Here is a 27,260-nt window from a genome sequence, read left to right on the forward strand (position 1 = left end):
CTTTCTTACATGGGATTCCACTGGAAATCAAAACATCTAAATCTACACAGCTTCCTGTTTCCATTAGTGTGATTTTTATTATTTACTTTCTTCATCATCATGACTTTATCGCTCTGGGAGACCTTTGCCTAGAAAAATTAAGGGAAAATAATTTTAGTATTTATTTTAGGAACTACCTATGAGACCCTCCAACTCTTCGGTAGAAAGTATTGAAACACAATTTACAGCCCAAAGTTTTGATCCTCTTGCCTCAAATTCCTCACTTCACTGTATTCACCAATCCTAAACTATTACATGACTCTATGGAATCCTAAATAAATCCTATATATCCTTATTAATACCCTGGATTTGCCTTTACTAAAACTTTATGGAGGGAATTGTTTCCCTTACTATAGCAAGCAACAACTCATCAAGTTGTTTTAGTGATATTTTAGGGGAATCTACATTCAACACTTCTCATATTAGCACACTTACTTTATTTTTATTCATTAATACATTTAGAAGTACACCATTACATTCCATTTTTGTGGACCAAAAAAAGATTAAATATTGAAGAATATTTTTTACCACCTTTAAGCTATCAATATGACAACTCTTAAATATTTTAGTCTCGAACATTTTTTTTTAATCATGTATGTTTAACACAAAATGTTACATTAGTTTCAGGTGTATGACATAGTGCTTCCACAACTGTTTATGCTATGCTATGCTCAACACAAGTGTAGCTATTATCTGTCACCATATGCTATTACAATACTGTTGACTATATTCCTTATGCTATACCTTTTACATTCCAAAATATATTTTTGAAATTTAATAGTAAGTGTATATCATGCTAACCAGAATGGTATTGTATGGTTGATAAATGCTTTGTCACTATACTAAAATACCAAAAAAAAAAAAAAACAAAAAAAAAAAACTTTAATGTCACCGTGTTATTACTGTAAAGCCTTTGAAAATATTGTTTACTATATTTTTTAAAAGAGAATATGTTTTAAATAATATTCATATGGGCTAGGAGAATTAGGAAAATGCCTTTCATAAATTTGGCTCAGTGGCTTGGCCACTTAGGATGCTGATCTATGAAACTTTTAATTTTCACTGACTTTGCAGAGTATTCTGATAATAATTCAACATATGAATTAAATTTTTATTTCACAAAATAAAACCAAATGACTCTCAGTCAATAAATTCCAACCATGAAAGAAGTGAATGGAGCAGCAAACTATGTATGAAGTGCCTAATGAACTTGCAATAGAAAAATAAATGTCACTGTCCCTGGTCCTGGGAACTTGTGATACAAATCATATATCATGATGTCACTGTAAAGCTCAACATCATACTCATGCCTTGTGCTTAGGAAAGCATAAACCAGAGGTCTAGAATCTTGAGTTTCATTTCTGTTCTATCTTTAAACTCCCTTTGAAGCTTTAATGAAGAAAATTTATTTTTTAGTTTTTTTGTGTGTGAACTGAGAGGGTTGGATTAGATCATTGGTTTTCTAATTGTTTTCTACAGAGACATCTTAGAGGCCATTTTGATCAGAGGAGTAATGAATGGGTCCAGTATGAGGACCCCTCACTCCACCAGTGCTTCAAATAGAGCAGTTCTGTTTTCTTCCTTTTTTTTTATTTTGGACTTCCAAGCTTACTTTCACTTGAACAAACAAATCAGTACATTAAACAAAAACAAACAAACAATAACCAAAATTCCACATTCCATTTGTCTCGAATATAGAGTTTGGATTATGACAAACTTATTTCAAATTCCGTAGTTAAAATATTTCTTAATAATAATAATAATAATAATAATAATAAAATAATGATGGTATAATTTGTTCGGTCCTTATAATGTCCTGGGAAGCTAAATATATAATCTGATTTCATTCTGACAAGAGCACTGAAAGGTAAGTATTATTATCTTTTTTTTTAAATATACATATTTTTTTTAAAGAAAGGGAAAGTGAATATCAGAGAGATTGATTTCCAATTATCCAATTCCCTAACATTTTTGAGAGCCTACTTGTACCAGGTGATTTGTTGGGTGTGTTTAGATTCCATACTCACAATACACTATGTAGCTATTTATATAGCAAAGCTCAGAACTAGAATTGAATTCCAGAGTGGATAAAGCCAGTGCTTCATCAATACTAGTAATAATAATAAAACTGCTGCCACTGAGAATAATGATATACCTCACCTTGATGTGGAGGGACACTCTTGAGGAACATTGCATATTAACAATTTTATTTAATTTCATAATGCAAGAGATACACTATTTATTTGTTTGTTTATTTTAATTTTTTTGAGATACACTCTTCAATTACTCCCATTTTAAGGATGAAGAAACTAAAGATTAAACAAGTTAAGTGGTTTGCCAATATCTAAGATCACAATATTAGTAAGAAGCAGAGATGAGCTTCAATCCTAAATTGTCTAAGACCAAAGCATTCATTCAACCCATATACTTTCCTGATTAGTTTGCCATACTACCTCCCACTGCAATTTAAAATGTGGTTAAAAGTAATGGAATCTGAGGACTGGCTCTCCCTGATTCAAGACATATTATAAAACTACTGTAATTAAAAGAGTGAAACATTGGAAAGAATATACACTAGTAGACCAATGAAGCAGAATAGAGAGCCCAAAAAGAGATCCACACAGATATAGCCAACTGATCTTTGACAAAGAAGCAAAGGCAATACAATAAAGCAAAACAATCTTTTAACAAATGGTACTGGGACAACTGGACATTCATATGCCAACAAACAAATAAATAAACAAGAAAACAAACAAAAGCTAAACACAGACCAGAAGTCATTAAAACAAAAACAATGTAAAACTTTTGCTTATGAAAGACACTGTTAGAGAATGAAAAGACAGGCCACAAACTAAAACACATAATAGTAGTTTTGAAAAAAGAAAAAAAATTTGCAAGAAACTTTTTGGATAAAGGATTATTACTCAAAATATATGAAAACTTAATTTTCAACAATAACAAAACAAATAATGAAATATTAAAAAAATAGACCTTAACAGATACTTCATTAAAGAAGATATAGAATAGATGACAGGGGAGCCTGGGTGGCTCAGTCAGTTAAGCGTCCAACTCTGGTTTTGGCTCAGGTCATGATTTCAGGTCTGATCTCAGTGGAGAGCCTGCTTTCCCTCTCCCTCTGCCTCTACCCACCCCATCCCCAGCTTACATACTATCTCTTCCTAATAAATTGATTAATCTTAAAAATAAAATAAAAAGAGGTAGCCTGTGTGGCTAAATTGGTTAAGCATCTGCCTTTGCCTTAGGCCATGATCCCAGCGTTCTAGAATCAAGCCCTGCATTGGGCTCCCCATTTATTTTTAAAAAATATAAAATAAGGGATGCCTCGGTGGCTCAGTGGTTGAGCAACTGCCTTTGGCCCGGGCATGATCCTGGAGTCCCTGGATCAAGTCCTGCATTGGGCTCCCTGCAGGGAGCCTGCTTCTCCCTCTGCCTATGTCTCTGCTTCTCTTTCTGTGTCTCTCATGAATAAATTAACAAAATCTTATAAAATCTTATAAAATAAAATAATAAAATAAAATAATTAAGATATAGAGATGACAAATAAGAATATGAAAAGGTGCTCTAGAGGCAGCCAGGGTGGCTCAGCGGTTTAGTGCCACTTTCAGCCCAAGGCATGATCCTGGAGACCTGGGGTCGAGTCCCATGTCAGGCTCCTTGCATGGAGCCTGCTTCTCCCTCTGCCTGTGTCTGTGCTTCTCTCTCTCTCTCTGTTTCTCTCATGAATAAATAAATAAAATCTTTAAAAAAAGAAAAAGGGGATCCCTGGGTGGCGCAGCGGTTTGGCGCCTGCCTTTGGCCCAGGGCACGATCCTGGAGACCCGGGATCGAATTCCACATCGGGTTCCCAGTGCATGGAGCCTGCTTCTCCCTCTGCCTGTGTCTCTGCGCCTCTCTCTCTCTGTGACTATCATAAATAAATAAAAATTAAAAAAAAATTTAAAAAAAAGAAAAAAAGAAAAAAAGAAAAAAAGAAAAAGAAAAGGTGCTCTACATCACTTATCACAAGGAAAATGCAAACTGACACAATAGTGAATATATATAAAATATCTGCACCCGTACAGCAAAAAACATTTGTACACTTATTAAGTATGTTAACTAAATAACTAAGGAATTGTTAATATTTCTCAATAAAATTCATACCAACAAAAATTAAAAGTTCTTTCTTTACTGCGAGATTTGAAAAACAGTAATAAAAATTACTGTACAGTTAGGGACACCTGGGTGGCTCAGCAATTGATCATCTGCCTTCTGCTCAGGGTACAATCCTGAGGTCCCAGATTGAGTCCCACATCGGGCTCTCTGCAGGGACTCGATCTTGGGTCTCTAGGATCAGGCCCTGGGTTGAAGGCGGTGCTAAACCGTTGAGACACCAGGGCTGCCCAAAAGTCTATCTATATAATAAATAATAGTAATATTTAATAAAATACCACTACACAAGTATTAAGATGACCAAAATCTGAAACACTAATAACACTAAACGCTGGGAAGAATGTAGAGCAACAAGAGCACTCATTCATTGCTGGAGGAAGTGCAAAATGGTACAGCCACTTTGGAAGACAGTTTGGTGATTTCTTACAAAACAAAACATACTATTATCATAGGATCCAGCATTTGTACTTCTTGGTATTTATTCAAAGGAATTGAAAATATATGTCCACACAAAACCTACACATAAATGTCTATGGCAGCCTAACTCATAATTCCCAAGTCTTGGAAGCAATCAGGATATATGATAATGGGTGAATAGGTAAAGGAACTGTGGTACATATGGACATGGGCATATTATTCAGCATTAAAAAGAAATGAGTTATCAGACCATGAGAAGATGTGGAGAAATCTGAAAGGAATATGAATAAGCAAAAGCAAACAAGCAAACACAACAACAACACCAAAAAAAAAAAAAAAAAAAGAAAAGGCCACGTATTGTATGATTTCAACTATGTGACATTCTAGAGAACACAAAACTATGGAGACACTACAAATATTAGCAGTTGCCAGGAGTTAGTAAAAAAAAAAAAAATAAGCAGAACACAGTACATTTCTAACAGTGAAATTACTTAGTATGAGGCTGTAATGGTAAATACATGTCATTATACATTTGTCCAAACCCATAGAATTCACAAGACCAAGAGTAAACTCTAAAAGAAGTTATAGAATTGGGATGATTTTATATCAATGTAGGTTCATCAATTATAACAAATATACCTTTCTGATGGGGGTGCTGATATTGAGAGAGCCTATGCACTGGTATGAGAGAGGGGGGTGGGGCAGTATATGAGAAATCTCTGTACCTCCTGCTTTATTTTTCTGTGAATCTGTAACCACTCTAAAAAACACAGTATATAAATAAAAATGTAAATACTCAACATTTCAAAGCAAATCAAACCACACTGAGACATCACCTCACACCTGTTAGAATGGCTATCATCATATAGACAAGAGACAATATGTGTTGGTGAGGCTATGAAGAAAAAAGAACCCTTGTGCACTGTCGGTGGGAATGTAAATTGGTTCAGCTGCTATAGAAACAGTATGGAGGTTCCTCAAAAAATTAATAATAGAAATACTGAATGATCCAGCCATTCAACTTCTGGGTATATATACTAAGGAAACAAAATGACTACCTCAAAGATTTGCACCCCCATGTTCACTGCAGATAATTCACAACAGCCAAGATATAGGGGGGACAGCTACCTGTTCTTTGAGAGATAAATAAAATATCTTAAAAAGTGAAACATAAAATGGAATGTTATTCATTCTTTTTTTAGAAGGAAATCTTGCCGTTTGTGACGATGACAGACCTTATTATGCTAAATGAAATAAGTGATAGGAAAACAAATACTGTGTGATATCACTTATATGTGGAACCAAAACAAAAACAAAAACAAAAACAAAACAACAACAACAAAAAAAAAACAAACAAACTGAACTCCTAGAAACAGAGAACAGATTGGTGGTTGCCAGAGATGGAGTGAGGGTGGGGGTTGGGAATGGGTCAAGGTGGTCAAGATTATTTATAAACTTCCAATTATAAAATAGGTAAGTTTGGAAGATATAATACAGTGTGTATATAATATTAATTTTATAATTATATATTTGTACATCTTATTAATATGTTTGTGGTGGAACCAAGTATAGTGGGAAGAAAGGAACTTAAAAAAATGTAAGGGAGTCAGTGGTAGACATACTCTAGAAAGAAAACTTTCACCTTTTGGCTTTAATTATGTGTCTCAGGGCCAGTTTCTGCCTTACTTAATGGAGCAAGGAGCCCCTGCTAGGCTTTACTTGCTCTCCACAGCAGGTTCTTAGAACAAAGGAGAGTCTGAACAGCTCATGGCCTGGATCGATAGTTGTAAACTCATTGCGCACAACTGAGCCACTCCACTGCACTGCACTTGAAAACAATGTCCATTGTGCACTCTCAGAATTTGTGTCTCTAATGATTTTCTTGACCAATTTCATACAATAATCTTGACCCTGATAACTGCTAATGAGGTTTAAAAATAAAACAAAATTATGACTGTAGCCTAATAAACTATCACTGTAGCCTATCTAAGAGTGTTTCCATAAAATCTGTAGTAGGAGGACATTGTTGTCCATGTGAAATACTAGCTTATATTTTCAGAGTTGGCTACATTGTCTCCTGGAATGCAACTTTTTCTCTGTCCCCTGGGTAGAAATGCACTCACCTCTCTTCTTTCTTATTATATCTATCATTTAACTCAATTACTTTTTATTCATAGCTTGAGTTATTATTGTATAAACCATAGTTTTTGCTCAGGAAATCATGCTTTATAAGATAAATTGAGTTTGGAGACCAAAAATGACTGGAATAATTAGTTGAATGAGAAGGATTAAAAATTGAAATTGCATTTTGCACACAAAAATATGTTTTGATCCCGATTACTTTTCTACATTTATCAAACCACATTTGCTTAGAAATCTATTCATAAAACCATGGTACATTTTGTTTTTATTCTCTCAAATTGGGAGCCAAAACTAAAACTTGCAGAAACACATAAAAAATAAACTGGAGGAAAAATTCAAGTTAGCAAATCTCTACAGCACAATAAATACATACATTTTCTCTCTATGCGTAACACATGGTTTGGACAGGTGTTAGTATTAATAACAACAAGAGATTTGCATATTTTATAAACAAGTTTGCAAATATACCATAATACCTAACACTCCATACATAAATTTCCACAGATGTATCTTTCTTGTCTAAAATATGTGTAAAATTTTCTAGCATGTACCAAAAACACTCCAGCACTAATGCTTACTTCGGCAAAAACTGGGCATATCTATTCACAAGACCTAAAATGCAGAATTTATGCGATCAATTAAATCATTTGCCAATTAAATTTCACCAGCTTATCCAAAAGTTAACTCTTCTAAAAGTCCTCCTAGAGACAAGAATCAAATACAATCTTTAAAGTTAATATACTGAAAACAGTAATGGCATGTTTTTATATATATTTAAAGAAAAAAAAAGCTGTAGTGATTAAAACTCCTTTTTCTAGCTGGTGTTGTGTTGGGAAGGCATGAATGCAGAGACGCACTTATTCCTCCTTTTGTTTGTTTTTGGCCAGCAGCCAGTTAAGGCTGTAACTCTAGCTTGTGGAAATTGGTTGAGTAAATGGAGACAATGAACCAGGTGCGGTGGATAAAGATTAGAGAGGCTGAAATTATACAGTTAGTGAGGTATGATTCTATTGTTTCAGTAGGGGCACCAACTCCTACTGTAGGGAGGAGGGATGTGGAACGAAAAACCACATCAATCAAAATCTTTTGCCTGTACATGTTGATTTGTATCTCAAATGGCTGTCCATATATTAGGGATATTTACATGAAGAGCTATTTAAAATTGTTTCGTTATGTTTTTATCAGAAGTATTGGATTCCATGTGTCTTTCTTTTTCTCTCTTATCACAGGAGCTTGCCCACTGATGGATAGGCTTGACAAAATGTTTTGAGGGCTTCTAATAAAAGTAAGATCAGGAAGACATATGCATAAATTTAATCTCAGGGTCACTTAAAAAAAAAAAAGCTCTGTCAGTGGAGTCTAAGACTTTTACTACATCATTAGCTACTATTGTGCATAGTTTAAAGATCATCTCAGGATGACTTGATTGATTGAGGATGACATGTATTTTGTTCTCTGAATTTATAACATGCTTCAAAAATGGTAGATTATATGACCCTTACAAGCAGATTTTTGGCATTAACATAGTCTCAGTGCTCTGCAGACACAGAGGCTGTTATTTTTGGTTATGATCTCCTTTTCTCAGTCTATCAGATCATATAAAATTTCTGACACTGATCAAGCAACTTCACACAGCTTTCCCTGGCAAATGGTGTGGCTTGGCATTCTTCTTTCCTTATATGTGACACTAAGCCATACCTTTTATACAGTTTACAAGGAAGATCTGACATTTTTATATATAACCAATATAAGAAAACCAAAAGGACAAGTGACATAGGAATTCTTTATGAATTCAAGGATAATTATTCTGCATGTGGATATCAAAATCATTAAATTATTATTAAAAAAAACCCTTTAGCAATTACGAAACCTGACACATTCCATGAAACCTTTTACTTTGATAAGTTCCACAACATTGTCATTTACATGAGGCTGAAATATTTCACCAGTCCAATATTGTGTCCTTACTAGAAAACAGCAATTTACTCCATTGTGTTTAGGTACAACATAAATTAACATATATGAAATATATTTGGACAAGGTAATGAAAATCTTGAGTAAAAGATTCTATTGCTAAGAGCTTTGACAATAATTTTTCTTATAATCTAAATAATTGCCCACCACTCTTCCACTCTCATCAGAATGGACAAAGGGTGTGCTTCTATTTCCTATCTTAAAATCATAATTTCAAATGAGTGATTCCACCAGGTAGAGACCTAAGTTGTCTATGCATATTGCATTTTTCAAATACAAGGATTGATGGGAAATTGAGATTCAGTTGAGCTAAAGTGATCATAAGCTTGCTAAATGTCTGATATATCAATATATTTTATCTATATCTATATATCTATAGATACATATTAAATTTTCTTAAAATATCACCAACTTCTTTGTTTAATTTTACATTTCAAATTTATAACTTGTAAGATTGGTGATTTTAATATTCTAACTAAAAACTTTAATTGGAATAGATTGTAAATCCTTAAATATATAGATCTTATACCTAAATTTTAAAATTTAATAAAATTAAGGAGAAAAATGGAGGGAAAAAGGTAGAAAGCATTCCAATATTGTTAAACATGGTAAGCAGGAACTCCTCTTCCTTTCTCAAAGTTATATTGATCAATGTACTCTTTAGATCCAAAATATCAATACAAGAAGACCTGAAAATCATGTAAATTCCAGGATGCTATATGGAAACAGATATCTTTTTTTTAAAATTTTATTTATTTATGATAGTCATCACAGAGAGAGAGGCGGAGACATAGGCAGAGGGAGAAGCAGGCTCCATGCAGGGAGCCTGACGTGGGATTCGATCCTGGGTCTCCAGGATCGCGCCCTGGGCCAAAGGCAGGCACTAAACCGCTGCACCACCCAGGGATCCCTGGAAACAGATATCTATCTCCTCACTATATCTCTATCCCAACAGCCATATCTTCTCTCCTTTTCTGGTTTTTATTATTGGTCTTTAACTCCAGGCACCAAGCCTCCAGCCCTCCTCCTCTGGATTCAAGTCAAGGCTTACTTTTTTTTTTTTTTTTTTTTTTTTCAACTTCACAACAAGGATTCTGTAAAGACTTGACAACCAATATATTGTTAGTTATCAGTAACAATGTCTATTTCTTTCTTTATTTTTTACAGAGGGAGAGGGAAGAGAGAGAATCTTTAGCAGTCTCCATCCCTCAGCATGGAATCTGATGAAGATCTCAAGTTCAAAACCCTGAGATCATGACCTGAGCTAAAATTGAGAGTCAAATATTTAACGGACTGAGCCATCCAGGCGCCCTAGTAACACGTTTTTTTTTTTTTTTTTTTTTTTTTTTTTTTTTTTTTTTTTTAACTAATGAGTAATCTGGCTCCAAAATTCTATCCTGAACATGTGTAGGGCCCCTCATCATAGCCATTGTCATACTTGGTTCATCCGAAAGCAGATTCTCAGGGAAAGTCTGAGGAAGCATAATAATCTCAAAGGTGGTACTTGAAGTACAAGAGCAGGAACCAGCAAGAGATAATATAAACATGTATTATCAAGATGGCCATAACTAGTTGGAATGAGTTGCTTGTTATATTTCAAATGCCCACACAAATAGCTATAAAAGCTGTATCTTAGAACAGGCTCTCTGGAAGAATTTATTCATTCTATCTTATCATATTGGTTTGAGAAAGAGAATTTAAAAACAGTCAGCCCTCACATCTGGTAGCTATTTTCTACCAACTTAGCCATGATGTTCTTTTGTTTAGCATATACTATTTTCATAACATCAACAATGGACAAGAACTATACCTGACTATAAAAGAAGAGAAAACCAAGATAATTACAGAATATCTCTGAAGACTGATACAAGTAAGTATATTTGCAAGTACAAAAATATGACCAGACATGCCCTTATACTCATTACTTCTCCAATGATAATCTGAACTCTGCTCTATTCCTCCTGTATTTAACATTAAAAAAAAATCTTCATATTGTCTCTGACTTCCTAGAGTACTCAATCTAGAATAGCCCATACTTCCTTGACCCTTCCACTAAATCTCCTAACAGATTCCCAAAATTCTATAGGTCAACGTTCTTCGTACAAATCAAACCAATAGCATAGATTAGATAGATAGATGGTATAGATGATATAGATATAGAGATAGGTAGAAAGAGATAGATAGAGATGATAGAGATGGAGATAGAGATAGATAAGTGTTACTATTGCAATTAGTTCACCTCATTATGGATCCTGAGAAGTCTCATAATCTGTTGTCTGAGAACTAGAGAACCAGTGGTGGAAATCAATCTGCATCTGAATGCATGAGAAAGTGAAGACTGATGGTGTATGTATCGTCTGAGCCTGAAAGTGCAAGAACCAGGACCATCAATGTCAAAGGGCAGGAGGAGATGGATGTCCTAGCTCAGTTAAAAAGAGCAAACTCATTCTTCTTCCACTTTTTTGTTCTGTTCATCCTCAATGGATGTTGCCCAATCACACTGGTGAAGGTAATCTTTCCTCTGTCTATAAACTCAAAAACTAATCTCTTTCAGAACACTCTCACAAGAGGTACCTGGGTGGCTCAGTCAGTTAAGCACCTGTTTTCGGCTCAGGTCATGATCCCAGGGTCCTGGGATCAAGCACCACATTGGGCTTCCTGCTCATTGAGGTGGCTGCTTCTCCTCTCTCCATGTTTGTTCTCTCTCTTTCTCTCTCTGTGTGTGTCAAATAAATAAATAAAATCTTTAAAAAAAGAAAGAACACCCTCACAAACACACCTACAAATAATGTTTTACCAGCGACCTGGGCATGCTTTAGCCCAGTCAAATTAACACATAATATTAACTATTATTCCCTCCTAACAACTCTTAATAGTAAGATATCACATTTTCCATTGTTTTCAGTCTTTGCTAACAGAAATTAATAAATTTAACTTTGACCATAGATGTGTTCCTCTAAACTTTACCTGTTGGCCAACATAGAGTAATCATTCACACTTCAGAATTGCACATAGTTGAACACCATGTTGGTTCCAATGAAGCCCTCAACAATACAGCTCCAGGGCAGGAAGCATCAAGGGCATGAGGTAAGGTGTTATTACGTGTGCCTGTATGAATCTATGAATCTTTCCTGAGCCCATAAAAACATGTTACCACAGTACTAGAGATGTAATATAACTAGATATGGGGGGCCCAGTGAGGTAAGGTTTTTGATGTCCCTGATATAATTAGTATCTAAACAATGTGGGGCAGCACTTCATCTACAGTATAATGTGAAATATGCTCTTTAAGCTTAAATATATTTACATTTTTTAAAGATATTTATTTATTTATTTATTTATTTATTTATTTTTTATTTATTTATTATTTATTCATGAGAGACAGAGAGAGAGAGAGAGAGGCAGAGAAACAGGCAGAGGAAGAAGCAGGTTCCCCGCAGGGAACCCAATGCAGGGCTTGATCCTGGGGTGCAAGATCAGGCCCTGGGCTGAAGGTAGACTCTCAACCGTAGAGCCACTCAGGCATCCCAATACATTTACATTTCTGAAACATACTGAGAAAACCATATCAAGATGATGGAGATTGGTTTAAATGGTTGCATGGTGAACATTTCAAAATTATGAATTTAGGGATTCCTGGGTGATGAGTGTCTGCCTTCAGCCCAGGGCATGATCCCGGAGTCCCAGCATCGAGTCACACATCGCGCTTCCTGCATGGAGCCTGCTTCTCCTTCTGCCTATGTCTCTGCCTCTCTCTCTGTGTCTCTCATGAATAAATAAAGACATTTAAAAAATATGAATTTAAAATTTTAAATATCTTATGAACATGGTATATACACACATCAAAATACCATTTATGCACTCATTTTTGGATTAAAATTTTGTTTATAAGTTTAGGTAATCATATATATCTAGAACCAAGTTATTTCTTCTTTGCAATTATCTCTACATATGGGAACAATAAAATGATTTTGACCTGTCAAAGAGAGCTCTCCAGGGATCCCTGGGTGGCGCAGCGGTTTGGCGCCTGCCTTTGGCCCAGGGCGCGATCCTGGAGACCCGGGATCGAATCCCACGTCGGGCTTCCGATGCATGGAGCCTGCTTCTCTCTCTGCCTGTGTCTCTGCCCCTCTCTCTCTCTCTGTGACTATCATGAATAAATAAATAAAATCTTTAAAAAAAAAAAAAAAAGAGAGCTCTCCAATTCACAGTAGCCAAGATGGTCTTCAGGAGAAGAGTTGAGATTGAGGTAACCATTTAGGGCTTTATAGATAATTGTAGACTGAAATTGCTCTCCAATGAGATTAGTTGCTAAAATAGACTTAAGATTTGTGTAGCCCTATTGTCCTGTGAGTTCCAGATACTTTACATTTCCTTCCATTTATTTCCAGTGGAATCTATGCTGATATTTAAACAAAAGAGCTGTCCAGGAATATTTTTCTTTTCTGGAACAACACCAACCACAATAGCAGCAACATTCTTCCAACCAGTATCCTTATAGCTGGGTGGCCACTTACAGAATTCTTCTCTCTTGACAATATCAGCAGAATTGTTTCATTTTTCCCTTTTAATAAATACAATGTTTTCCCTTTTATTTTTACTTTTTATCTTCTATAAAATGTTGGAAGACCAGGCATCACCAGGCATAAGTGTGTGGTGTTACTTGCTACTTTAATACACTTTTCATTAATTTCAAAGGACAAATTTTCTTCAGATTATACCACATATTAGAAGTAAAAATCAGATTTAATAATCTCAGATTTAAGTCAGATGTTTGACTGTCTTTATTTGTTCATTCATATACTTCTTTCTTCACCCAGTAAATATTTATTGAGTATTTCTGTACTAGGCACCATGCCAGGTACTTGAAAACAGTCATAAACATGATGCTCTCAAACCCTGTTCTCATGAGGTTTATAATTTAATTCCATTATGCTTAAGAATCTCATGGTAAATATGAAAAAAGCTTTCAGTCTTGGGGATGACCTTTACAAGATATTGAAAGGCAATTTTAATATTGTCTGTAAGCACTTAAGTATTTTCTTATGTAGATTTGCAGAAGAAGGCTTCCTCATCAGGCAAAGCAGGTATTCTCCCTAGATGAAAACAGTAATTTGGTAATAGAAATTCCAAATGATGTTTCCCTACCATTAACACTTTGGTTTTTCACTTGGCAAACACTGAAAAGGAATGAGTCTGTACAGTTGGAGTGCAACTGAAAATAGCATGAATGTTAATGCTTTTTACAAATCTCGATCACTTAATTGTTCATCAAGCTCAGAACATCTGTATTTAAGCATTAGCTCCACTGTCTGCTATAAGGCAATTCCAAGAGCTATATTCAATGGAAGCTGCAAAATCAGCATATTTAAAAATTCAACATATTTAATATCAAGAACTACAAATAAGAGACTATTTTTCCTTTTCTTACATTCATGCAAATCCTGATATTGTTAATAAACACAAACAGTAATGCTAAGGGCCAGTTCTATTTATAATCATTTTGAAGCCAAACTTCCCCATAGGTTAGTACAATGATTCTATAAGTGGAGACTGTACTTTAAGAGGTAAAGAGATAAACACATAAAGTGTGAAAGCTCATTCACTGAGGAAATTAATTATTAGAGTATTTACACAAGGAAATGTCAACAATAAACTATCTTAACCTATTAACAAACTTCCAAATTTGGATGATTTAAAACCATGTGACTACAAACATAAAATATGATGGTTCAATAATTATCATGCACTTTCAAATCAGGTTTGGGTCATATGAAACTTTTTGTGAAAGTTTGCGTCCTGTTGTTAATTGTTGTCATAGTTTTACATATGAGTGAAAACACAAACCTGAATGCTATTTTTATTTTTACTATGATTCTCTGGAAATTTAAACTTTGAAGATCATAAAACTCTGGCTCAATAACTTTTCAAACTAATTCTTTGTACAGACATAGTTCTACATATATGCAAGCACGACTAATGTCATTTTACACTGATAATTTTATTATAAATGTGATAATGATGTAGAGAGAAGAAAAAAGTGTATGAGATTCCAAAGTTATGTAACAATTATAAATCTTTACCTTCATTCTTTATTAGTTGCCAAATAGCTATATGTTTTCTTTTGAAAATACTGATTAATACTGCACTCTATCAAATGCACACATAATAACATTAGTGCATGTAATGGCACACCTTTAATAGATAATAGATCAACAATCACTAGTAGGTAGGAGGGAGAATATTTTGATTACAAAAAGAAAACATTGTTTACATTGTTCTACATTCTAACTGGAGAGGGGGTTGTGATTGTATGATTCATACATTTCTGAAAATTCCCAACACTGTACAACCCCAAAAAAGCGAATTTTGCTGTATATAAATTAAAAAATAAAATAAAATAGATTTAGACAGTTCTATTCTGCAGGCCACTCAAACACTATGTAAGAATTTTCAGAATATATAAATTCCCTTTTCCATAGTCTGCCATTTATTTATTTATTTTTAAAGTTTTATTTATTTATTTATTCATGAGAGCACAGAGAGAGAGGCAGAGACACAGGCAGAGGGAGAAGCAGGCTCCCCACAGGGAGCCTGATGTAGGACTCGATCTCAGGACCCCAGATCATAACTTTAGTCAAAGGCAGACACTCAACCACTGAGCCACCTAGGTGCCCCACAATCTGCCTTTTACATTTCATTAAGACAGGCTTGATTTGGTTTCCTAATTTATATATATATAAATATATATATATATATTACATATTATATATAATTTGTATATATTATACAAATAATATATATATTACATATTATATATAATTTGTATATATTATATATAATCTAATTTGGATATCCTAAATTACTGAACATATGATCTTTATAAAAATTCTTTGATAAGGGATCCCTGGGTGGCGCAGCGGTTTGGCGCCTGCCTTTGGCCCAGGGCGCGATCCTGGAGACCCGGGATCGAGTCCCACATCGGGCTCCCGGTGCATGGAGCCTGCTTCTCCCTCTGCCTGTGTCTCTGCCTCTCTCTCTCTCTCTCTCTCTGTGACTATCATAAATAAATAAAAATTAAAAAAAAATTCTTTGATAAGTTCTATTCTTATCGTTTAAGTTTTAATTTGGAGAAAATTTTAAAAATTAAGAACTTAAAAATTTTCTGAGAAAAGTGGTAACATTTTTGAAGCAACTTTCACATGAAGAATTAAGAAAGTTTCCTGATATTTACATATCTTCTAACTCCAATCATATTCTATTTGTTAGTATAGATGGATGAGATAGAGCTTTCCAGTATTTTGTATTGTCTATTACTTTTTGTCTGTTCTTAATTCCCTGACTGTAATATACCCACTAATTTAGGTAAGAAAATTTTGTAAATATTTCTTTATTTTAATAGTGTATTAAGCTATATTCCAAGTTTTAACTCTATTATTTTATTCTGAGTTTTATTTGACAATCATTCACCACTGTGATTTGCCAGTTATCTTGCTTGATGATAAGAGGACTGGAAGATAAGAAGAGATGGTCTTTGCTCTTAAAGAACTTAGAAGAGGGATTCTCAGAAATGTAAAATTATTTAATCTAAATGCTTATGAGCCATAATAGATGCCTGAAGAAAGTGGTTCACAGACATGGAATTAAGAATCTTTAAGCTTACCTTTATAATTGACTGAAAAAGGATCATAAAGATTAAAGGGCATAAGCTCCTATGTCATGACATTGTTGTGTGAAATTAAAAGGTCTCAGATGCGTGTGAGGTTGAATTTGTCAAAATAATTACTCAGGAAGATTTCCTCTTCCCTCAGCCCTTAGGAATAAAGTGACTTTCTTCCAGAGTAGAAAGATGGTTTGGCTGTTTATCCCTCCTTTCTCCACTATTTTGGAAGTGCCCCTGGGCAGCTACAGCCTGTGAGGAAAGTCTCCAATTCAACATGTACTTGAATGAACACTAATTAAGTAAGTAAATCCTCTACTTTACTATGTCTGGTTTGTTATTACACCTATAAAAGGAATTATTAATTTTAAAAGTTATACTTTTTCTGTTCTAGAATGTTCATTTTATTCTTTTATATTAACAAATTACAATCGCTGTTGAATTTCTTTATGTTTTACCCTTTATTTCACTATTATTTCTGTATTTTGTTTATTTTTATGGTCATTTTAAAGTCTCTTTGTGCTAACTCCAACATCTAAATTATCAGTGTACCTAATTCAATGTTTCTTATTCTTGATTTAATTATCATTTATCTTTTGATGCCTGTTTTTATGACTTATAATACATGATTCCATGCCATATATAGATGTTGTAATTACCTCGTAAAAAGACTTTATATCTAAGCACTGTAAAGACAGATTTCACTGCCTTTCAGATATAATACTTCCTAACATTTGGTTTGTTCAGGATTGGATCCTGGAAGATATCCTTCTTCTACTCTGAAAGTTTTGCTTTTCAAAGATTTTTAGCTTAGCTCTTTGGTGTCTCAAATAAGTTCAAAATCTGACAAAGGTCCTGAGAAAAAGACCTCTCCTTAGCATTACTTGTCTCCCAAGCACTGCAAGATAGTAAAAGATTTTACTTTACCTTCATCTCAGCCCTATACCCGCCATGCTATGCAGGTATTCAGTAAATATCCAAAGAAGGCAAATTGGCAGAAAATTAGAGAATATTCTAGGAATTATTTTTTTTTTAATTTTTATTTATTTATGATAGTCACAGAGAGAGAGAGAGAGTGAGAGAGGCAGAGACACAGGCAGAGGGAGAAGCAGGCTCCATGCACCGGGAGCCCGACGTGGGATTCGATCCCGGGTCTCCAGGATCGCGCCCTGGGCCAAAGGCGGGCGCCAAACCGCTGCACCACCCAGGGATCCCTATTCTAGGAATTATTATGTCATGCTGGATCATAGAGGCCTCAAAAATTATGCTGATTTTTCTTTCTCCCAGTATAGTTTTTCTGCTTGTAACAAAACTGATTTTTAGTTCAGAATAAAACTTGACCAATAACCATAAGAGAAACAATTCTGAAGTCAAGCTGAGAACTCTGCTATTTAACCTATTGTCCTGGCTTCTGCAGTTTTCCAATGTGTGCGTAGAAGATCCTTAAATGTATCCCTTTACTTCTACTCTATAGCAGCATAGGTGGTGTAATGCTATCTACTATGTCTCACTAAGAAATTGATTCTACCTTTTGTGCTATGCATTGCTTTCGTATTTGATTTTAACTCCTGCTACTTAGGTTTTTAGGATCTGGATACAAATGAATTGCTCCAGGTTACGTTGGCCTTGTTGCAATTCAATAAATTGTACATTTCTTTGTAAGTAGAGCTGTATACAGTATTTTCAATATCATTGCGTCCTGAAGGTAGATACTACAATAAAAGTAGGCAAGACTCAAAAGCCAAATCAGCCTTAATAACTTTACATAGTCTAGAGGTAGCTTGACATTGAAATAAGCAAGCATAGATTATCCAACTCAACATGGTTGATAAAATAATCTTTTAAATTGACATATACTTTATATAAGCACTTTTATGAACAAAATAGTAATTAATGAAAAGACTTACTTTTAACAAAATTAATATAGTATACTTAAGATGTATCTTAAAGATAAACTTAGATGTCGAATATATATATATATATATATATATATATATATATATATATATATTTTTTTTTTTTTTTAATGGGGGCACCTAGGTGACTCAATCAGTTCAGTGACTGAATTTGATTTCAGCTCAGATCATGATCTCGAGGTCCTGGGTTCAAGCTCTGCTTGGCCTCCACTCTCAGCACAGAGGCTGCCTGTCTTACTCCATGCTCCTACTCCCACTCACTCTCTCTCTCTAATAAATCAATAAAATCTTTTTTAAAAATTTAAAAATAAAATATTTTAAGAATGTAAACATTCATACTATGATAAAATAGATATCAACCATAGAATAAGAAAACTATTAAACAGTGTAAAGTGAGAAGAAAAACGAAACAAAACATAAGAATGTAACCTGGAATTGAAATTAATAAAACTGGAAAAAAACTATAGAAAAGTTAGGCAATATTAAAATTGATTATTTTATGACAGTATTGAAAGAAATAAAACCTTGTAATCTAATGAAGGAAAATTAAAATTAGAAATAAAATTGTTTCAATGTTGGAAAGAGAAAATTGTGAACAAAAATATGCCAAAGATAGCCCTGGTGGCTCAGCGGTTTAGTGCCGCCTTCAGCCCCGGGAGTGATCTTGGAGACCTGGGATCGAGTCCCACATCGGGCTCCCTGAATGGAGCCTGCTTCTCCCTCTGCCTATGTCTCTCTCTCTCTCTCTCTGTGTCTCTCATGAATAAATAAATAAAATCTTTAAAAAAATATGCCAATGATTAAAAAAAAATAAAGGGGTACATTTACAAATTAATTTATTAATTTCAGTAATGCTGAATATTTCATGATTCTACACATTTCCCAGAAAATTTCTAGTGTAAAAATTTACCAAAAAAGTTACACACACACACAAAAAAAAAAAAAAAAAAAAAGATGGGATCCCTGGGTGGCACAGCGGTTTGGCGCCTGCCTTTGGCCCAGGGCGCGATCCTGGAGACCCCGGATCGAATCCCACGTCAGGCTCCCGGTGCATGGAGCCTGCTTCTCCCTCTGCCTATGTCTCTGCCTCTCTCTCTCTCTCTCTCTATGTGACTATCATAAATAAATAAAATTAAAAAAAAAAAAGTTACACACTTCAACAAAACATTTACTCACAGATGAATACTTGAAAAATATACTATGTTCAGATTATTTTATATCTGAAGTTTAACAAACATTTATACACTGTAAGATTACTGTTATTTCTGCTATTATGGATTATATAGAAAAATACTAAAACTCTTCCCCCAAATATTGTATAAATCTTGATCTTAAAAGCTATTTAACAAATTAGTAATAAATATCATACCATTATGTCAATATTGGGTTAAAGAAAAGATTTATGAAGAAATGATACAAATCATCTTTGAAGAATTTTAAATGAGGAAATTATTTACATGATGAATTATATTTACCAACAATCAGCAAACCAAAAAATTAAGTTATATGAAATATTGTTTCCATAAAGAACCCATGATGTTCCAGCAACCAAAAATATGCAGCATTTTTCTTCATCTTTTATATAATAAAATAAAAAAAGCAACTTTTGCTGTATTCATATTACATACAAAGATATACACCTATGTGAGAAGAGATATTAACTATTTGAAAATTATATCTTTTATCTTATAATCCCTAGGTACATAAAAATCAGCATTAAATGACTAGAATTTGTAAGAGATTTGATAATTAGTAATATCCATTAAAATAAAATTAGAAAAATAAATATGCCCAGAAATACATATACAGAAAGTAAAGGACCTATGTGAAGAAAACTGTACTTTTTAACTGAAAGATATAAATCATTATCCAATATCATAATAAAATAATATCTGAGTTAATGTATAGACCATTATATTCTAGAAATAGTTCAGCCATAAAAGTGTCACTTCTTTCTAAATTAATTATAAATGTAATAAAATTCCAATTATGCATCAAGTGATAAATGATGTATAATTTGCTTTTGTAATTAATAAGTTTAGTTTAAAGTTTATATGAAAGAAAAAAATGGCTGAAAATTATCATGGAAAATTATAAAAAAAGATTTACAAAAATTACAAAAGAATAGTCAGGAGTTCCTTTTTATCCTTCCAAAATTAAAACACATTTAAGAGAATATTAAAATTAGATGTTTTGAGAAATTTCTAATGCTAAAACTTACCCAAAGAGAGTTAGAAAAACTTAACAAAACATTTACCCAGAGATGAACACTTAAATTAAAAAACATGCTTAATCCAGATTGTTTTATATCTGAAGTTTAACAAACATTTACATACAATGACATTCTTGTGCTATTTCTGCTATTATGGATCAAAGAGCAAACTGAAACCCTTCTTTCAAATATTATCTGAGTCTTAACTCCAAAAGCTGTTAAAGAAAGTAACAACAAATACTATAGTCAATTATATCAATATTTGATAAAATATAGTTGATAAAGAAGTTCGATATAAGTTATCAGCGATTGTTTTCAAATTTTAACAAGAGAAATCTTAAACATTTTAATAAGATTTTAATGTAAGAAGGGAAGAAGAGCAAGGACAAGCACCCAAGCATCTCTGAGGAAAATCCTTGTTTTCACTCTCTCAGGTTGAGTTCTAGATGTCATTCTGGAAGTGATAAAACTCCTAGAGATATGAAAGTCTTGCATCCTTTCTCCCTCTGTAGCCCTTGGAGGCATCATGTCCCCAGGGAGGAGTTCCTGCACCACTACAGAATGACAGCAGTCCAGGAGTACTATGAGTGGTGTACACAGATCATCATAGAGGGCCTGTCCCAGTGCTTCATGTTTTCCAAAGACTTAGAACCTAAATATGTTCCTGATATGCACATTTTGCCATAAAAATAGAGAACTCAGTGGAGGGAGGGACCATAGACCTTTAGACACTGGCATGAGGAGACTGCAGAGGGTCTCTGTGGAACTCTGAAATCTCTACTGACTCTGAGGACAAGATTTTACTAATCAATGAATGCTTGATAATAAGTAAACTCACAGCCACTTAAACTCATTATGTTCCCTCCAGAAAACTGGATATTTGCTATGGTCTAAATGTTTGTGTCTCTCCAAAAGTCACATACTGAAATCCTAATGTTCAGTGTGATGAGATTAAGAGGTGATTATTTCACAATAATAGAATCCTCACTATTACACTTAGGTCTCTGGTAAAAGAGACTCCATAGAAATCTCTAACCCCTTCTTCTACTTGAGGACATGAGAAATCTGTAACTTTGAAGACGGCTCTCCATAGAACTCAACCATGCTGGCACCCTAAATCCTCTAGCCTTCAAGACTGAGAAATAAGTTGGTGTTGTATTTAAGCCACTTTGACTGTGGTGTTTTATTTTTGCAACCCAAATGGACCAAGATAACATTCAAAGCAAATATTAAGTTCAGTATATAAAAATAGAGAAAGTTCCATGTTTCACATTTGATTTTATATTTATGGACATAATTTATAAAACCAGCAAAACTAGAACAAAATAAATGAGCACATGGTGCCTCTTACAGCTTATTTTCTAATTGGCACTTAATCTGTATTTTTCACAAAGTCCTATAGTATCTACAATATGGTCTTTATATATCCGTTCTGACAAGTGCGTGTTAAAAATCTATTTATATTTAGCAAAAATTTCATCAGGTTGTACTAGGGATTGTATTCATTCATCACATTTCCTAAGCTACGTAAATAAGTCATGACTATTTTCACAAATAATGTTCATTATCACACATTAGAAAGTTACATGCTATTAATGATAGTGGATCCATGAATTAATGATAAAACAATGCTCCACAAAGTGCAGTCATTTGTAGATTGCGGTTTCGATTACAAAAATACAAAAATTAAAAAAAAAAATAATTCATTGACTATACGTAGGGTAAGGTTTTTAGTTTTAAAAATGCTGAGGATCAATCATATATGTATATTTTTAAATGAGCTATGTAAGATAGTGACATTATTCAGAAGCATATGTTTCTGTTTATTTTTATGTAAAGAGGGAAACACTATGTACTATCACTTCACTATTAGTCTCTCTTTTGATGGGCTATAACTGGAATATGCCCATAATGGAATATTACAAAAACATATCATTGCATCAGTAAAATAGCTAGTTTTCTTTTTCCCAAAACCATCCTCCAAAACTAAAAGATATGTGCTGATTAGTAAAATGTATATATTTCCCTCAATTTTCCAGACAAGAGTGTTTTTTACATGTTTTTTACATGAACTTCCTAAACCAGAAACATGGAGCTCTATTTGGGTAGCTAGGTGGGACTTATAATAGGTGCCTTAGATCAAGCCTTTTTTTATTTGACTCAAAAATATTTATGATACTATTATTTATTATAAATCTTATGCATTCTCAATGAATAAAGCAAACAGTAAAGAAAACTGCATACCAACAATAGTTACTTTGAATATTTTGATTAATATTTTTCCAGATATAAGCTAATATGAAATTATTACAAAGAATTAGATATATATGAATGTATGTATTCCCAAATTTAATCACTTATATGCATGTATTCATATACATAGATTATATATGTATATGTAGATAGAGTATGTATATATATGTTACAAATATTTCAAACTATGGCATGTATTCTATTTTATAGCATAACTTTTTCTAATAATATTTTTAATACTAATTTTTAAATTAATGTATTTCTGTACCTACATACCTGCATCATCAAAATCAGTAGAATTGTCATCCTACTCTTTAACATCATATATCTTTTATAGATAAAATATGACTTTTGTAAGCAATCTGGGAGTATGCACATGATCAATTTTTAATATTATAAATAATACGTAAGGAATATCAGTCATTAAACATATATTTCATTCAACAAAATGTACATATAAAATCATGTAGCATATGGCCACAGCAGCACAATAGGAAAAAAATACAGTAAATATATGTTTGAGTCTTGCTCACACAAATATTTGTTTCCAATTATTTTCTTGGAAGGTAATATTGAAGTATCATTATTTGCTCCAAGAAAATAATATTTAAAGAATCTTTCAACATATTGCTAAATTATATTCCAAAAAGATAGAGCCAAATTAGAAATATGTTTTGATGTATGAAAATCACCCAATATTCCTATATAGGTGCTGTCATTGGGTATTGTCATTTAGAAATATAAATATGTCTGGCATATCATATTTTAATCTCAATAATTTAATTTGAATAATTTTAACTATTACTTGGAACTTTTTTTTCTAATATACTTTTTGAAATTTGGTATTTCTCCTGAGAATCACTGTTGAAAAATGCTTTGAAGCCTGAGCAATGGTGCTAGATTGTGCTGGTTTAAATCCCAGTCAGCCACCTCCTAGCCTATGACCTGGGAATAGGGACTCAGCTACTACATACCTTATTTTCCCTATTTGTGGGAAATAGTCTTAATAAAAGTGAGGATTAAATGTAATAATATATGTTTTCTTTATATTACATATAATTAGGTATGTAATATATGTATTTTGTATAGGAATGGCACATAGGAATCATTATTATGTAAATGCTATTATTATATGCTCATGGGCACTGCCCATATTTATTTGAGAATTTATCTTTTGTTTTCCTATTATAAGAGATCCTTAGAAATAAATAATATCGATTTTCTTTTAGCCATATAAACTCTAATTTCCCTTCTAACTCTCTTCCCCTTTAATCTCCCAGAGTAAGAATGAGTCTTTTCTTTGGGTGCTCCCTGAACACAATGTGTTTTCACTTGGAAAGCTATAATTTCAAGACTCAAAGCTCTAAATGAACAATGCCTTATTTTATCAATCTAGAGATTTGCTCCTTAGTAAACCGGTTTAGTTAAAGCAAAGTTTTACTTGTGCTGATGATTACTTGTTCTGATTAAATGAAAACACTAGATTGTTTTTGTCTATATGTAGAGGCACCCACATTTTCTTGGGAGGTCTAGAAGTAAATACATGGTGCCTGGTGAAAATAGAGGCTTATTTTGCCGGTGTTTATAGATAGATGATCAGCCATAAGGAAATGTACAATAGTGGCATTGGAGGCCATTTCCAGCTGATGATGTTTCTGTATTGCTTTTCCATAAATAATATCAACACTTCAGAGGAGAATCACTACAGATTCATACTCACCAAAGGGGGAAAACATCACCTCTGGCTATGTAGTGCTCCCGATTCTGACAACCAGCTCCACTTGCCCGTGCGGAAACAGAGGTGATGCAGAGGAGTTCTTCGGTTTCCAAATTCAGAAGACAAAAAAGGACAATTGGCAAGGCAAAATTCAAGCCAACAGTTTGACATGAAAACTAATTCAGCAAAGTCAGAATTGCCTCGTATCCCTTGGCTCTTGGATGATGGGTCCGAAACTCTATCTCCACACTGTCTCATCTCGCAGCAAGCTTCTGAATTTAGAGATGCTATCTTAAAAGTTTCTGAAAGACCTAGACCTGACCTCGTCCTTACCATCTGAATAGGAAATCATGCCAGCTTTGTGTCCTCTTGCTTCAGATCAGGCAGTGTAATTAAAAATGAGTCACACTTTGGGAACCACGGAAAGACACCTTTTCTTGAAATTCAGGTACAGTGCTATTTCTGGTAGATTCCAGGGGTCTAATTTATTCAAATGTTCAATAATAACCCAGCAGGGACAGTGTCTGGGGTCCTATCAAGAAGTTTATGTCTCTCAAACCTCTTGTTTGAAATAAAAGAAGCTATGGAAATGATCTTTCTGTGGCCTCCTCAGTCCTTTAGTACAACAGAAAAAAACAAAGTTTCTTCCAGCATTCTAAGTGTGGTGATATTGCTATCAGTGTAAAAATGTTGCTTCCTTGCCTAGAACCAGACTATGTTCAATTTAAACAGGTCAGCATAGAAAAGTAAAAGAGATAGATTCATAACTGTAGAAAAAAAAAAAAAAACGCTCTTCCACAATCGGTGTGTTTTATACCCATACCTCTGTCCCATTGTGTGTATATAGTTATATAGTATATAACTATATAATGGAAAAATAACTAACAAATGCATCATTATAATACATTAGAAGCATGTATTTTATCCTTTGCAAATGCATCTCCCAAATGTCTACTACTGTTTCTTCTTTGAAGGGACCCAATAAATAATAATACTGAGACTAATGGGCACTCCGTTTAATATAACATGGCTGACAAAACAAAGCCCCAACATAAAGAGATTCTCAAGAACACAAAGAAAGCAAGTATATTGATGCCTGCATTCAATTACTGTACTATAAAGCATTCATTCCTTTGGAAGAACCTATTATTTTTCAAAATAATGTGAAGCCTCAGCAGGTGCCATCGTAGTTGGCTGTGCAAACTGTAGCTCCGCCAAACTCCAGTAATTATTTAGACCAGTCAGACTCTGTGTGTGCTCTACAACAGAGTCAGCATTCACTACATCACTTCAAATTGTTTGTTGGATCTTATTGTTAGGATCGTGACATTCATTACTGGGGACTAAACCCTTCATTACACAGTTTGTCAAAGTCCTCAAGCAATACACTCTTTGAAAAAGAACAAGCAGAATTAGTTTCCTGTGGGGAGCTCTTAGAAGCAAAAACATTAAATAAATAAAAAAAGGAGAAAAAAAAAAGGATTTCTAAAATACATGTTACTTTGTCACCAAATAGTGACAGCTCTTCTTTCACTTACATGTCACTCAGATCAGCAAAAGTACACAATATTTAAGAATACTAAATAAACTTCTTTTTAATGATAGTATAGCTTCGGAAGTTCACTTTTTCAAAATACTAACTTTCCTACAATTAAGTAATACCTATTGCTGGCCGTGGTATTTTGTTTGTTTGCAACAGATATATGATTTGAGGAAATATGTAGTGATGCTGGAATGAAACATCAATTACCATATAAAGCTCCCAGTAATAACTTAATCTCAGTATGTCTTTTGATAAATACAATTTTATCATAGTTCCACTGAAGTTATGAGAGGAGAAAAAAAATCTATTATAAACAGATTTAACTATTGACTATTGGAACTTTCCTGTTTTTAAGAGAAATTCCAGAGCTTACTTCCTGTTTGTTTGTCACGTCTACTAGGCCTTCTAACCTAAAATTTGTATAGCAAACTGAAAAAAGAAAAATTGTAAGCCAAACTTTGTTCATGCTTTTTTGTAATAAGTCCAAGCTCTCTTTTTTTTTTTATTTATTTATTTATTTATTTATGATAGTCACAGAGAGAGAGAGAGAGAGGCAGAGACACAGGCAGAGGGAGAAGCAGGCTCCATGCACTGGGAGCCCGACGTGGGATTCGATCCTGGGTCTCCAGGATCGTGCCCTGGGCCAAAGGCAGGCGCCAAACCGCTGCGCCACCCAGGGATCCCCCAAGCTCTCTTTAATGGAGTTTAAATCCAAAGACAACTGGCATTTTCTGAGAGACTGGCTATTTAATGCATATCAAGTACATTCACAGCCAAGAAAACCAACCTACATTACAGACCATAATTTAGGACTTTACCTTCCTCACATAACGATTTACCCTTGAATGTTCCAGGTTATCAAGTGATACTATAGCCTGTCTAGTAGCTTGAAGGCTCTCTCTTTCTCTCTCTGGATGGTTTTGCTGAGTGTTCTGTTTCCTCTCCTCTAATGAAAATTTATGCCTCACTTCGCATATCAAGGTAGACCCAATGAAGCAAAAATACCTCTTCTGCTTTTTGGTTTTGTTAGCATTTCCCAGATACTATTGCCTCTTGCTATGAATAGTCTTCATTACTTACCTTCATTTATGACTGTTATTGGGCAAGTTCTCCACTGGAGTTCATGTTTTTCCAAACTTATCTTCTGCATACATTTTGACTTCTTCCCACCCATCTTCCTAGAATTGTTATGAAACTCGTTGCTTATAAATTATGTA

General features: G+C 33.8%; 1 long non-coding RNA gene across 1 annotated transcript; it reads right to left on the reverse strand.

The window, feature by feature from the left end:
• Positions 1-27,260, reverse strand: LOC125754804 (uncharacterized). Its single transcript, XR_007409655.1, has 3 exons — positions 27,124-27,260; positions 24,504-24,600; positions 1-128 (listed from the first exon to the last, which is right to left on the reverse strand). It is a non-coding gene; the product is annotated as an uncharacterized LOC125754804 (long non-coding RNA).

Source organism: Canis lupus, chromosome 3, assembly GCF_003254725.2.
Source record: "Canis lupus dingo isolate Sandy chromosome 3, ASM325472v2, whole genome shotgun sequence".
In the NCBI taxonomy this organism is placed as follows: domain Eukaryota; kingdom Metazoa; phylum Chordata; class Mammalia; order Carnivora; family Canidae; genus Canis; species Canis lupus.